This window comes from Topomyia yanbarensis, chromosome 2 (genome assembly GCF_030247195.1).
Source record: "Topomyia yanbarensis strain Yona2022 chromosome 2, ASM3024719v1, whole genome shotgun sequence".
In the NCBI taxonomy this organism is placed as follows: Eukaryota; Metazoa; Arthropoda; class Insecta; order Diptera; family Culicidae; genus Topomyia; species Topomyia yanbarensis.
The window spans coordinates 135,848,515-135,861,973 of NC_080671.1; positions in this window are offsets into that span (position 1 = coordinate 135,848,515).

A 13,459-nucleotide genomic window follows, 5' to 3' on the forward strand; every position below is an offset into this window, starting at 1 on the left:
TCAAATCGAATGATACTCAATGTAATATGTGGGAATGTTTCAAGTTATTCTTTATAATAATTATATAATTAATATTAATTAATTATTAATATTATAATTATGGTGGTTCTGAAAAGAACCTTTGTTGAGACATTCATTCATAAAATGAACAAATTTCATATTTTCTTGCTTTGAAATATTAATGTTTAAATCTCTCGAAACAACCATCGGAATCTTTTGCATAGTGTACAGAAATGAACACGCTTAGCGAAAAACTAGGGGCGGGTAATGTCCGGGACACAACCTCGATCATCATATTCTTAAAATTCTGCTTGTATCTCTTTCAAATGGCTAAATTTTACGCATTAAGTTCGATTCACCGGGCTCTGCGAAATTTTCCTGGGGATCCCGTTCGTTAGTATATTCAGTAAAACAATTTTATTACCGAGTTCTCCGCATTGAATACAGGTCAATAATTTCATACAATGATTTCAACAAGCAGACAATGTACATGTACGACAGGTGGGAGTGTTCTGAAGTGATTTTAGTGGAGGTAACAACATAAAATCATGTATTGGACATTTTACAATTATTCTCCTTAACACCCCAAAACCACGGGGTTGGCAGTAGAGGGTTAAGATGACAGTTATTATATGATAACTAAAAATATAAAATTGTTCTATAAATTGCAAAGTTATTGCTGATAATTTGTCATTTCATTCATATAAGAACGATCATTGAAATTATGTCAATTTATGCTTTGCAAGATTTGAAATAACTTCGAAGTGTGGTCACGACACCCCTGTTATGTCATATACATCCCATATTTTCCATTATGCATTCGTCCTAATAAGGACGGTTTGTAGATAATTATGTTGATACAAGACGAGGATCTTTTGAAACAATTCAAACCTTGCCGACCATTGTTTTTACTGCGTACATACATATGATCATTCCCCTTTCGCAGCTCATACCGAATGAGCACGCTTTGCATCAAGGCGTTCCTATTTATTAACTTTTCGTTGCAGATGGAAGGCCATCCTTTTGTGCGATAAATGAAAATATTTTCATGATTCGTTTTGGTGTAGCTTTCGCTTAGTAGTAGAGTTGCCACATTCACTGATTTTCTTGGAAGGATTTGCAAAAACCTGTTATTAAGGTTCAAAATGTACGTAACGCTTTCGCTAATATGCACTACTATCGCTTTCTCGCTCGTTCTCGTGCCGTGCATGAGCATTTCCTTTCCGTCCGGTTTCTAATTTCATAACCAAAACGAATATGCCGGTTTTCCTCCACCAACTACTCTCGTCAAGCAACCCAATACGAATAATCATAGGAACAAACATGTAGTGGACCTATATTTAAAACTTTTCATCATTATATTGTTCGGTTGGTGCACCTTATTGACGGCTCTGTGCGGGATGGGCTTAAAATTTTCACTTTTCCTAGTCGTTTTCGAAAGATTTTTCAAAACACTATTTTTTCGTTGATAATGAATGTCCTACATATTCCAAAATTTAATACAACATTGGTACAAATAATTTCGACAAAATGCCGAAGAAATTAATTAAATCCATTCAGTACAACAAAAGATATAAGAGTTCAAAACCTTACATCATTTTTCTTCCGAAATTTTGAAAAGGGGCCCCTATATTGAAAGGTAAGTCGTTAGTCACGACAAAAAATAGAAACTAAAAATCCTAAAAATATATTCTCTACAAGAAAGGCAATAGTACAACGACGAATTGTTGATTTTAAATTTGAAGTCTTGCAACTATTATTATTATCTGTAGTCTTGCAACTATTTGCAACTATTACCAGTTTTGTTGTTTCACCCGAATTTGTCCAATTTTATGATATTTAAAATTCAGCTTCAGCCAGAAAAGATTCTTAACGGTCTGTTCGATCATAGTCCTAGCTCAGCAATTGTCCTGTACATTGGAAATCAACTGCAAGGTCTGTCAAGTTTTGGTACACCCAAAACTATGCCGCAATAACTTTACGACAATAAGAAAAATGCTCTAATAGCAAGACAGTTAATACTGGAAAGATACCAAGGTACCACACTCGGCCAGCAATACAATCAGTCGAAAAAATTAGGTGGTTGTGTACAAGACACGACAACCGACATTAAAAATGCGACATGACTAGCGAATACCATGCGCACCATCATCGCATCAATATAGCATTATTTTTCAGGGCACACACGCATTACGTTGTTACTTTTAACTATATTGTTCACTGGTAAAGATACCGAATTGATTATTAACAAGCACATAATTAAGACAAGCTAATAAAAGGGATTTTTGAATCATGTGTGAATATTTGTTTATAACATGATTCACTGGTAAAGGTACGGAATTAACAAGCGCAAACTTAATACAAATTAATGAAAGCAATTTTTTAATTGAATTCTTTTTCCATTATATATTCGTCCTAATAAGAACGGTTTACTGATAACTATGTTTTGTGATACGGGACGAGAATCCTTTGAAACGATTCGAACCATTCCGGCGATTCGATTCTGCTGCGTACACACACGAACATTTCCTTTTCGAAGCTCATGTCAAATAAGCACTTTGTGAAACAAGGTGATTGCTTTTATGAACTTTTTAGTGCAGATGAAGAACCATCCTTTTGTACAACAAATACAAATATTTTCATCATTCATTTTGGTGTGGAGGGATTCCATGAGAAACCGGCCGATCACAAAATATGACCATCGTTGATTCGAACGAAACTTTGATGTTGTGTTCGGTCTATGAATCTCAATGATTTTCTCAATTGCAATATTTTGATATAAGAGCAATTTTTCAAAAGGGTGTTAACATTTCTATGTACCTTAATTTCAAAAATATTTTGATCGATTACTCTATTATATACAGCAAAACTTTCCGAGAACGAGTTTCAGGGAATAAATATTTATGTTAAAAAAAATAAACTGAAAAAAATGTTGTGCCATTTTTCACAAAAACAAAAAAAAATGTTAAAAATCTAAATTGCAAAAAAAACCATTTTTTTCTAATTTTTTATATTTGGTCAACGAAAACCTAAAGAGAAAAAAAACATTTTGAATGTGATTATATGATGGAGAACTTGGCGGTAAAAAAAGTTTTTCTAACAATAATTTTATACATTATGCTATATTTCACCCTAAGGAGGAAAGTTTGGTAAAAACCAAAATTTCTCACCAGGGTGAAAATTTGTTAGTAAAACCAGTCTTTGTACAGGAGGGCACAAATCCTTATTTCACCCTCAGTTGCGTTTCGGCTTCGCCTCATCAGAAACCGACACTAACTTATTGTCGTTCGATTGAAACACAAAGTGTGTTTTAGTTTAAAGGGATTTGCGTCAAGCCGGCGCTAATCTATTCCGACAATACGTTAGTGTCGGTTTCTGATAAGGCGAAGCCGAAACGCAACTGAGGATGAAATTTATACATGTTTTAAAACTTCATACTAATTGACATACAAAACTGTAATTTTATTACAGAATATTATAATATGTATCATTTTAAATCGAAATGCATTTAAACAAAGTTTTCCAAAATGCGATAGCTTTTGAGATATTTGGAACTTTGTTGCAACAAAAACAGTTAATTCGTGTGATTTGTGCCCTTTTTGAAAATTATTACCCCATCACAAAATGTCAAAAATCAAATGTTTATCGTTTTAAAGATGTAAAGGAAAATTTTTCAGTATATTTGGGTCATGGAGAAACTTTCAATAAGTTTTCTTAACAACAACTGTTGACATATTTTTATAATTCATGCAGACAAAAATATCATTTTTATTTTTCAATATGATTCTAAACGCTATTTTAAATAAAAAGGCTCAGTCTATTTTCAAACCTCAAAGACAGCGGTCACGATGCTCAGTGTGCTCCTGCTTCTGTCCGAGCCAGTGCAAAGCGAACGAAAAAACAGTTACTTGTGTGCATTGTTTGGAGAGCAAAGGATACCGTTATTTGTATTCTTGGGTGATTTTTCAAGATGACTGAATCTCATCAACAAAACGGGATTATTCGGCCTAACACAGTGGCGATTGACTTCAGGTCTTTTCGCATAAGACCAAGTATTCGTGATGAACCTCTGCTGAAGGTGAAAATGCAGCTTCGGTTTTCGGAAGTCACCTCCATACAGCTTGAACACGTCAGGCATGCGATGCTGATAACCTTCAACAAATTCGCCCAGGCGAAAAAAATTATTTCGAAGAACAACTTGAAACACGTGCTTGTTTGTGACAACGTTGAAATCAAGATCCCTATATACATGGATAATGGAAATATTGAGTTAAATTACATGATTTATCTCCACTTACTTGCAAAGTGGCAATTAAAAAATTCATGTCGAATTTCGGAGTAGTAGAATCTATTACGGAGGACACATGGTCGGTGTTAACTCAGACCGGATTTAGTCGCAAAACACCAAAAAATGAGATAATGATAGCACTGGATAAAGAATTTCTTCAGCTACATTAGACTCTTGCCAGATTTGAAATATGTAACAATAAACAAGAATTACGACAAAAATTAATTTCCATTTATAACGTAAAGGATGCTGCGATTCAAACTTTAAACTTGTTTTTCTCGAAATCAATATTTTGTCACTTAGTCCGGTCTGACATAACACCGACCACATAGAGAAACTACTTCCCAGGTATTTCATATGGTGTCTTTGTGGTGAGAATGCGGGTAGACCAACCCATTCCCTCCTACCTTATCCTGCAATACAAAACAGAAGGGGGTGATACACAGCGAACTCTTTGTACATATCAAGGAGAAACGAATACGTGCCAATTCTGTGACCAAACGGCACACTACGGACAACCGCTGAGGAAAGCTCACCTGCCGAAAGAAATACCAACACCCAAGCTCCAATATCTTCACCTGAACAGCAAACGGTTGCCAAATTTGTGGCTGCTGTTCAGGCAATAATAACAACTGTAAAAGCTGCGTCAAGTAGTTCAAACTTATCAACTAATACCACCAGTGATGAAACTACCACCAAGGATGGAGTGTTCACATTTGTGACCCGCAAGGGCAAGATGCCAGGAAGAACATCTGATCGCGAGTATCAAGGCAGTAATCACGATGCTAAACGACACGTAAACGACAAGGAGAGTGACACGGATAACCCCGAAATTGGCGAGAGAAGGAACATCTTCCCGACGCGAAAAAATATCTCCGCTCGCAATAGCAAGTTGCGCGCACGGGATCCTACAGGCTCAAAATAAAATGTATTGTTATTGTTATTTTTTACATCATGTAAATATATAAAAGACCCATGGCTCCTCTAAGCTAACGCATTGAGCCGTGTCAAATAAACGAATTATAAAAAAATAAAATTGCTCATAACAAAAATTTCCTGAAATGTAATTGTTCACGACACAGTTTAAATTTTGTTTTAACAGCACAGTTCTTTTGTTTTATTACGACCTTTTCAGAAGTTATTCGCATTTCTCTATCAACAACAATAGGGTTTTTAAAAGTCCCATAACATTTCCTGTAACATCTCTTTTGATATCTAGGCGATATTATTTGTTAGGAGAACTTTTTTATTGAAAGCTTCTCCATTATCCAAATATACTGAAAAAGTTTCTTTCGCGTCTTTAAAATTTTATGATGGGGTAACGCGAATAACTTTTAAAAAGGGCATAATCACACGAGTTAACTGTTTTTGTTGGAACAAAATTCCAAATATCTCGGAAACTATCGCATTTTTGTTAAATAAATTAAAGTAAAAATAAAAGTATTTCACTCTTAGTAAAAAATAACCAACGCATACCCTTAGTTTGACCAAATACAAATTATATATTTGTATTTGGTTTGACAATAAAACTTTTATTTTGATTACTATTCTTCATTAGCTTAAAAGGAAAACTTTTATTTTGATGAAAAGCTTTACTTTCACCTAATAGTAGGCGTTAGTCGTTTTTTGCTAAGAGCGGAACATTCTTACTTTTACCAAAAAAAAATTAAAGGGTTGTGTACAGGACACGATCACGGTGACATTAAAAATATAGCTTTTTTCAAGAGCGTGCAAATGAATTTTATCTATCACACATATCGACACACGTTCTTGTTCACTCGCCTGTTTTCATATGTTACAATTTGCTATATACCCTCCCCATTAAAACATAATTTATTGAAGGTCTTTTAACTGTAATCTATTAATTAATCAAGTATCTCACTAGGTGATTGGCATTATTTGGCTGATCCATCTAGTAAAAATAGGCTGGTCTGTCCAGAAAATATATTGAAAAGAAAAGTTCCATATTGAGAGCTGTGATGAGAAAACCCACGCCCGCCAACGGAAATATACAGATTCTCCATAAAATATGATATTTCATTTTCCATTTAAATTTTCAATAATGTACTAATGAACTTAAGTAAACAATCTTAAGTTTAAGTATTTCTTGATCGATTAGTGGTGGAAAAATGAAATTATTTGATAAATTACATTGTTATGCAACGTTCGCACTACCAGTTAAAACGGGTTTTTATGCTATCTTGGTGACATTTTTCTTGTTGCTAATTATTAAAACGTGTTATAACTCTGTAGTGTAAACATTGTATTATTAAACCAATTCTGCAGCGTTTTATGTTATATAGGTGTTTTATGTGATAATAGGACTGACATAATTATATCTTCAGTACAGCGGTTTGTTTCATAATTTAAAACAGATTTATTTTAAAATTTAAATTAGTATACCTAACCGTATTTGTTGTATACCTTAAAACGCAATTAGAACTGTGTTTTAAATACATAGGGTAGGATAGATATTCTGACTGGTTAAACTGGGAAAACAATTTTAAGTCCAGTAACGCTTAAGACATGGCTTGAATTTGAATCGAAAAAGAACACCCGCTTCAACTGCTGCTGGGACGGTAAGTTCTGTTTTAAAATTTTCCGTTGTGTGCAGTACGAAACAAAAGTGTTTGAAATTAGAAAACAAAAAGTTCTGCTGGGAATGTGATTGTTTCCGATGCAATTAAAAAACCTGAGTGTACTCTCCTATATAAAATACTACGCTGCTGAACAGTGCAATAACAACAGAAGCACATTGTCAGATGCCTTACTGATAAAAAACATATAACCGAAATAGGAAACATGAAAACCAATAGGCTCTTTACCCTACGCAGCTACAAAGCGCCGTAAACATGGATTAACAAGTTACAACGCACACGCATGCATAAAAATATATTTTTTTCAAACGTAACACTCTTAAGCAGCACACACCGTATTGAATTAAATCCAAACCACCCCGCCCACCCACTTTGCAAATCATTGTGACACCATGCTGGTACCCGACAAATCCGCACACGGCCACCGCTGCCGAAAATTCATAGCGTCTACCGCTTATTGTAGTGCCCAGACGCTGCAGCGATGATCTTACCCGTTCGACATAAGAACAAAAACTGATTCAAACGGGTACGCGTCACATCTATTTATAAACTAACCGTATATGGTTTAGTCACTTAGGTGCGAGTGTGTGCAAATGCCAACGTTACCGAAAATCGATAGCGCTTATTGCATCGCCCGGAGACGACGTTGCTCGTGTGGGATAAGAGCAACAACTGATTTAAACGGACATGCGTTGCTTCTATTTATGACTTTTCGTGTTTCATTGAGCAACTAAGCTGCCCTCTTTTGACGGCTGTGTCTGAGAAATCTGCCTCACGAATGGTATTTTTCCCGTTTTTCGTGAACTTTTTAATTTTACCAATTTCCAAAAGTCTACTTTTATTGGGGAGATATTAAATTATTACCAATATTTAAGTTAGGTGTTTCTGAATCGGTTGGTGTATGAATGATTAAAATCCATCTAGTAATATCGGAGTTATAAGCGTGCAAACCTTACATAGTTTCGTTACATGGGAGATAGTTTAGATTTTAGAATGACACCTAGCCCCAGATAGTGGAGTAAGACATTTTTAATGTCAAAAAAATTCTGTGTGCACATTCATTCATTTTGCAAAGGCCTCAAGTTTGTACATTATTAATTCAAAGAATATTTGCTAATATTATTTTTTGCTTTTCTCCTATAGAAAAGTTATGCAATCACTCTGAACATCGTTAACTTAATCCCGGACTGGAGGGCCGTCTGTCATATACCATTTGACTCAGTTCGTCGAATTCGGCAAATGTCTGTCTCTCTCTGTGTTGCGTCTCGCTAGAAGTTCAACGCAAAATCATCGGACCGTTGTCATGCAGAATTAATAGCCGGTTTAGAGCTCTGGCATTTCAATATTATTAGTGCACGAATGATACACACACATACCGTAGAAGCAGTAAAGACGTCCAACCTGTTATGTATCTATGTAATTATAATTTCAATCAGTTGCAATAAATATAGTGAACCGTGAGGATCTACATTTTCTATTTCGAGAAGATCAGCCCCTGCGCGGATAATTCCGAACCGCCTTCCTAGCCCTAGACGAAAAACTCTGTTTTTTTTAAAGAGCAGTAAAAATATTTTCAAGAAAACCCTGAGGCAGGGAAAATGTACAAAAACCCTAATGTCTCAGGGAACTGGTTTGGGCTGCCATCAACTGACCACGCTAAAAACCACTGCTCTTGCCCAGAACTGGATTCCTCCCCGGCTCTACCTTACGGCAATGCTTCGGGGAGGGGTTTATATGTGCATAGCACACACACTCTAATTCATCTGCTTACTAGTTCGATTCTTCCGCAGGGTTACAGCGCCACTCCTCGACACACCACCAATTCTCCACCATCCACACAGACTGGCAATTTCTGCATGGCAGTCGGAAAGCTGGATGTGAATCGAGACTTAGTGCTCCTCCCCTACGAAGACAACCTGGGCGGCAAACTTCAGATTGTCTAGTTCACCGAGCCCTTGGACTACCTTATGCCATTCAGCACCACGACTCGGCTCCCTTGTGCCAGTTAGCACCGCAACTCCCTTCTCGTACAATTCAGCGCCATTTACTCGTTGAGCTCACGCGCTTTTGTTCGCGAACTACTCGGCCTAGTCCCCGACGGTGGACTTAGCCTACTCCGACGGAGAGTTCCCCGGCGAGAGAAGTTCTCCCGAAGCCGAGCCAGCCAGCCGGGTGTCGAGATCAGTTCAGCGATTCCGGTGGAGCAGAGCGTCCGGTTCGCTGGTGCCCCGACGACCCGCGACTAATGGTGTCTCTTCACGGTCTACTCAGTCTAGTCCCCGGCGGTGAATCTAGCGACGAAGAGTTCCCCGACGAAGGAAGTTCTCCCGATACCGATTCTTCTTTGGTTTTAGCACCACAATTTCTTGAACCCTTTGGATCCCTCTCGTTCCATTTCGCTCTACTTTCCCGATGAGCTATTCAGCTCCCGCCCTCACTTGTTCGTGAACTACTCGGTCTAGTTCCCAACAATGGATCTAGCCTGTTCTCCTGAAACCGAGCGGTAGATTTTTCCTGATATCTATGTTCGTTTCTGTGAGCTCTCCGTGTCGTCCCGATCTACTCGATCTAGTCCCCGGCGGTGGATCTAGCCTACTCAACGGGCCATCCAGTAGGTGCTGAGGTCTATCCGGCGATTCCGGGTGGAGCGTAACTTCTAGTTCACTGGCGCCCCAACGACCTACTGCTAGCTGTGCGACACGGTCTACTCGGTCTAATCTCCGGCGGTGAATCTAGCCTACTCACGAGCTACCCGGTAGGGTGTCGAAATCGGTTCGGCGATTCCGGTGGAGCTTGACATCTGGTTCACATGCGCTAATAACTGTCTTATACAGGAGGAGAATCCTATGAAACGATTTGAACCTTGCCTGCACGACTTAACGCACTGCATAAACCAGCAATTCGCCATCTCTCTTTTGTTCAGCCATCGTCGCTTGGAACTGCGAGCTTTAAATGGAGAAACGCCCGCTGCGACTCGCATTGACTTCTGCCCTTCGTTCGTCTCGTACAGCTCTGGAAGTAGCTCTTCAGGATCTGGCTCATTTTTCTGTGCAGCGCTGCGGCATTGTCTTATACGAGGCTGGATGGCCCGGTGACGTCCCTGATTTTGACAGCAGCTTCTGTACCTTTCACATTTCGGGAAAATTGCCATCATCTAAACACTTCTGCAGTAGTATCCTGTACATGTCCGGATATGCTAGGATCGCGGTTTTCAGCGCCACGTTTGGTATTCAATCCGGTCCGGGAGCTTTCTTTGATTCTAGTCACATTGACGCTTCTTTGAGCTTGTCGTTAGTCACTTACCAGTCGGCTCTGTTTGCTCCTTCTTCTTTGTCGCACGGTGTCGGTGGCCAGGTAGTTGGATCGTGCTTCGGGAAGAGACCCTCAACGATTATTTTTTGCTTACCCGGGCATATTTCAGTTCGTGTCGACGGGCTGTTCGCCGAAGTGACCCAACAAAGAAGTTTTTGTTAAAGCTTACCTGCTTGCCGGTCATCCTTCTTCGTGCTGCATCTACTCGTTGTAGTCCTCGGTGGTAGACCAAGCCTCCACAAACAGCCGACCGGTAGGTGTTGAAGTCTGCCTCCAACTTTCACTACAAGGAAATATTTTCACAAGATTTTTGCAAATGAAGCTTTGAAAATTCCATTTAAATTATTAGACATATTTTTGTTGAACATATTCAATTTTATCAAATTTCTTCAAAATATTTCGAGGGGGTGTTGTCCCCGAAACCCCCTCACTACTACGCCACTGTGGTGTAGTCTCCGGCTGTGGACCTACTAGCCCAATGAACGGGCCAATCGGTAGCTGGCGAAATCTGTCATCAATTTTCACTACAATGAACTTATAAAATGTTCTCAGAAAATAACTTTTACAAAAATGAAATTTAAAAGTTTGTCGGATAATTATTACACTAAAGTTTCTAATCCGCTGTTGTACGAAGCTTTAGGCACCGTTTCCTTAAAGTTCAACTGATAAAACCTCAAAAAGCAGCCAAACAAATAAGAGTCGCTTTTTTCTATTGTTTACACAATCTGAATAAAAATCTATCAATGTATTTGGGGCATTGTTGGAATCCTACTGATTGATTTACATGAAAATTTCGTTCACGAGACATTCGCAGTTGAGACATAAAAATAAATCAATTCCGCCATCTTTGAGAAAATCGAGTGCCCTTACCTGACCACTCGGTCGTTCGTGACTTAGTCGGAGTTTCAGAGTGATTGCGAAGGTTTTCCACCCGAGAACGGAAATATATAATTAAATATTATTATTATGTAAACAACATAATTTGTAACCACAGCTATGCGGAGTGTAGTGAAGAGGAAACAGTTCCCGGAACCATGTGCAAAACGAATAATTGCAAACGTTGAACTCGTTTGCTAATTAACATTACGTCCACTTGTCATCATACCGGCAACCCGATTATCGGCCGCAATAAATGAACAAACAATTGCGTTGGGGTCATTCATAACCTATGGCACGCGCTCTAAGGGGAGAGATTCGGTATGACAAAATGGCTACTATTATCTCTTGATAAATATGGAAAAGGGGAGTATTTAACATACATGTGAATAAACTTCACTAAAACAAAAATTTAAAAAATAATTTGGAACATACTAGCAGCAATTAGAGAAATTTGTGGCAATCAGTATTATGTGAAAGAGGCAGCTTAAGACAATTTTTCGAGACATAATTTATGAATTGCCCCTTACAGGGAGTAGAAAACAGCTCAATTATTGAGGGTGGTGTTTATGAGTTGATTGGCTACAGCACGCTCCAGTCAAGAGCACACAAGGTAAACACATCCGCGTGCTTTAAAACATGATGTCTCCTAGTATTTGTTAATAAATTATTTTGTACGCTCATGGTAAATAATAACCAACCAGATGTACATGAGCAGCTTCTTTAGTTGGTAGTACAATGCGTCAAGTAGTTAACAAAGGAAACAATTTTGATGAACATTCGCCAAGCGTCTGGCGAGTTTCTGTAATACTAAACTCACGTGACGAAATATCCGTCGGGTTCCATATATGCGAGCAAATAGACAAACAGTATACTAGCCGAACAATAGTTCGTAAAAATATTGAATAATAAATCAAACCGAAAATAGGATCTACTAACTTAAATTTAAATTTTACCTTTGCTCGCACCAGTTATAATTGTCAAAAATAAAAGGACACATTCGATTTTCATTCGAAGAGTTTCGTTCTGATTGTTTGAGCAATATCCAAAACTGAGAGAAAATGTTTTCAATTTAAATGCACTTCAAAAAAGGTTGAGTTAGAAAATTCTAGCAATGAGTTGTAATATTGTAAAAAACCGATTTAATCCACCTATCAGTGAGATGGGACATTTCTTACACATATCACTGTTGTATTATTTATTAGTTTGCCGATCACACGTGAAGTTGACAAGCAACTAGATGTGAGATAAGCACAGTTTCGAGTCCTGCACGAATAACAATTCGAATAAACTGAACAAATCAAAGAAAAATTATACAGACAGTGATGAAATTAAGAGAGTAAATTAAATTGTTTCAAGCTAACAAACTGTCATACAATAACTAAAAGAACTGACTAAACCGAATTGATAAAATGAAGAAACTGAATAAAATATAAGAACTGGGAAAAACTAACAATTTAATAAAATGATTAAAATAAATTAAATAAATAATATTAATAAACCAAAAAAAATAAATCAAAAAGATAAATAATATGAATAATATGGATAAAATTAACCCTTTCATACCTAAATTTTTTCTAGCACATATAGGGTTCCAAAAACCGTTTTTCTTAAAAGTATTAGACTAAAGAAACACGAAAAACCTGTTTTGATCATGATAGATGCTTCTCTAGCAGTGTAAGAAGCTGCTGAATTTTTACATACCAATCCTTAATACACATCTCCTGCAAAGTTGTCAATAGTTCGATTGAGCAGAAAAGGTTTGTTCTAGTCCTTTGCATTCGACTAGCAAGTATTGTATTGTCACCTGTACGCCGCAGTATACGCACACTGGTGAGGGCTTATTATTCATCAAATGTGCGTAGGTGATTCGTGTGTGTCCTATTCTAGCTCGTGTTAAGACACGTTGTTTAGATGGGCATTTCCGGTCCGGAACTTTTGTGGGTTTTTGTTTGATTTGCCGCAAATGGGCGTGACTTTGATGCCATTCTGATTCCCATATTTCCCAAATTCTGGTTTTGATTGCCCGAACAGCATCTACTGCAGCTACAGGGATGTCTAGTTACATTTGATTTCGTCCTTGTTTAGCAAGTTCGTCTGCTATCTCGTTACCTACTATTCCACAGTGACCAGGTATTCAGCTAAACGTGATGTCCTGTTTATCGGTGACTTTTTCGATTGCCTGTATCCAGAGATGTTTGGATCGACCTCCGATTAGGGCGTCAATGCAACTTGCGGAGTCGGTCAAGATAATGACGTTTTCCTCTCTATGCACGTTCGAAACAGCAGTTTTTAATGCATGTGCTTCAGCAGAAAATACACTGCATGTATCTGGCAAGCAGAAGTGGTTGTTGTTCATAACTACTCCAGCCCCGATTTTGTCGTT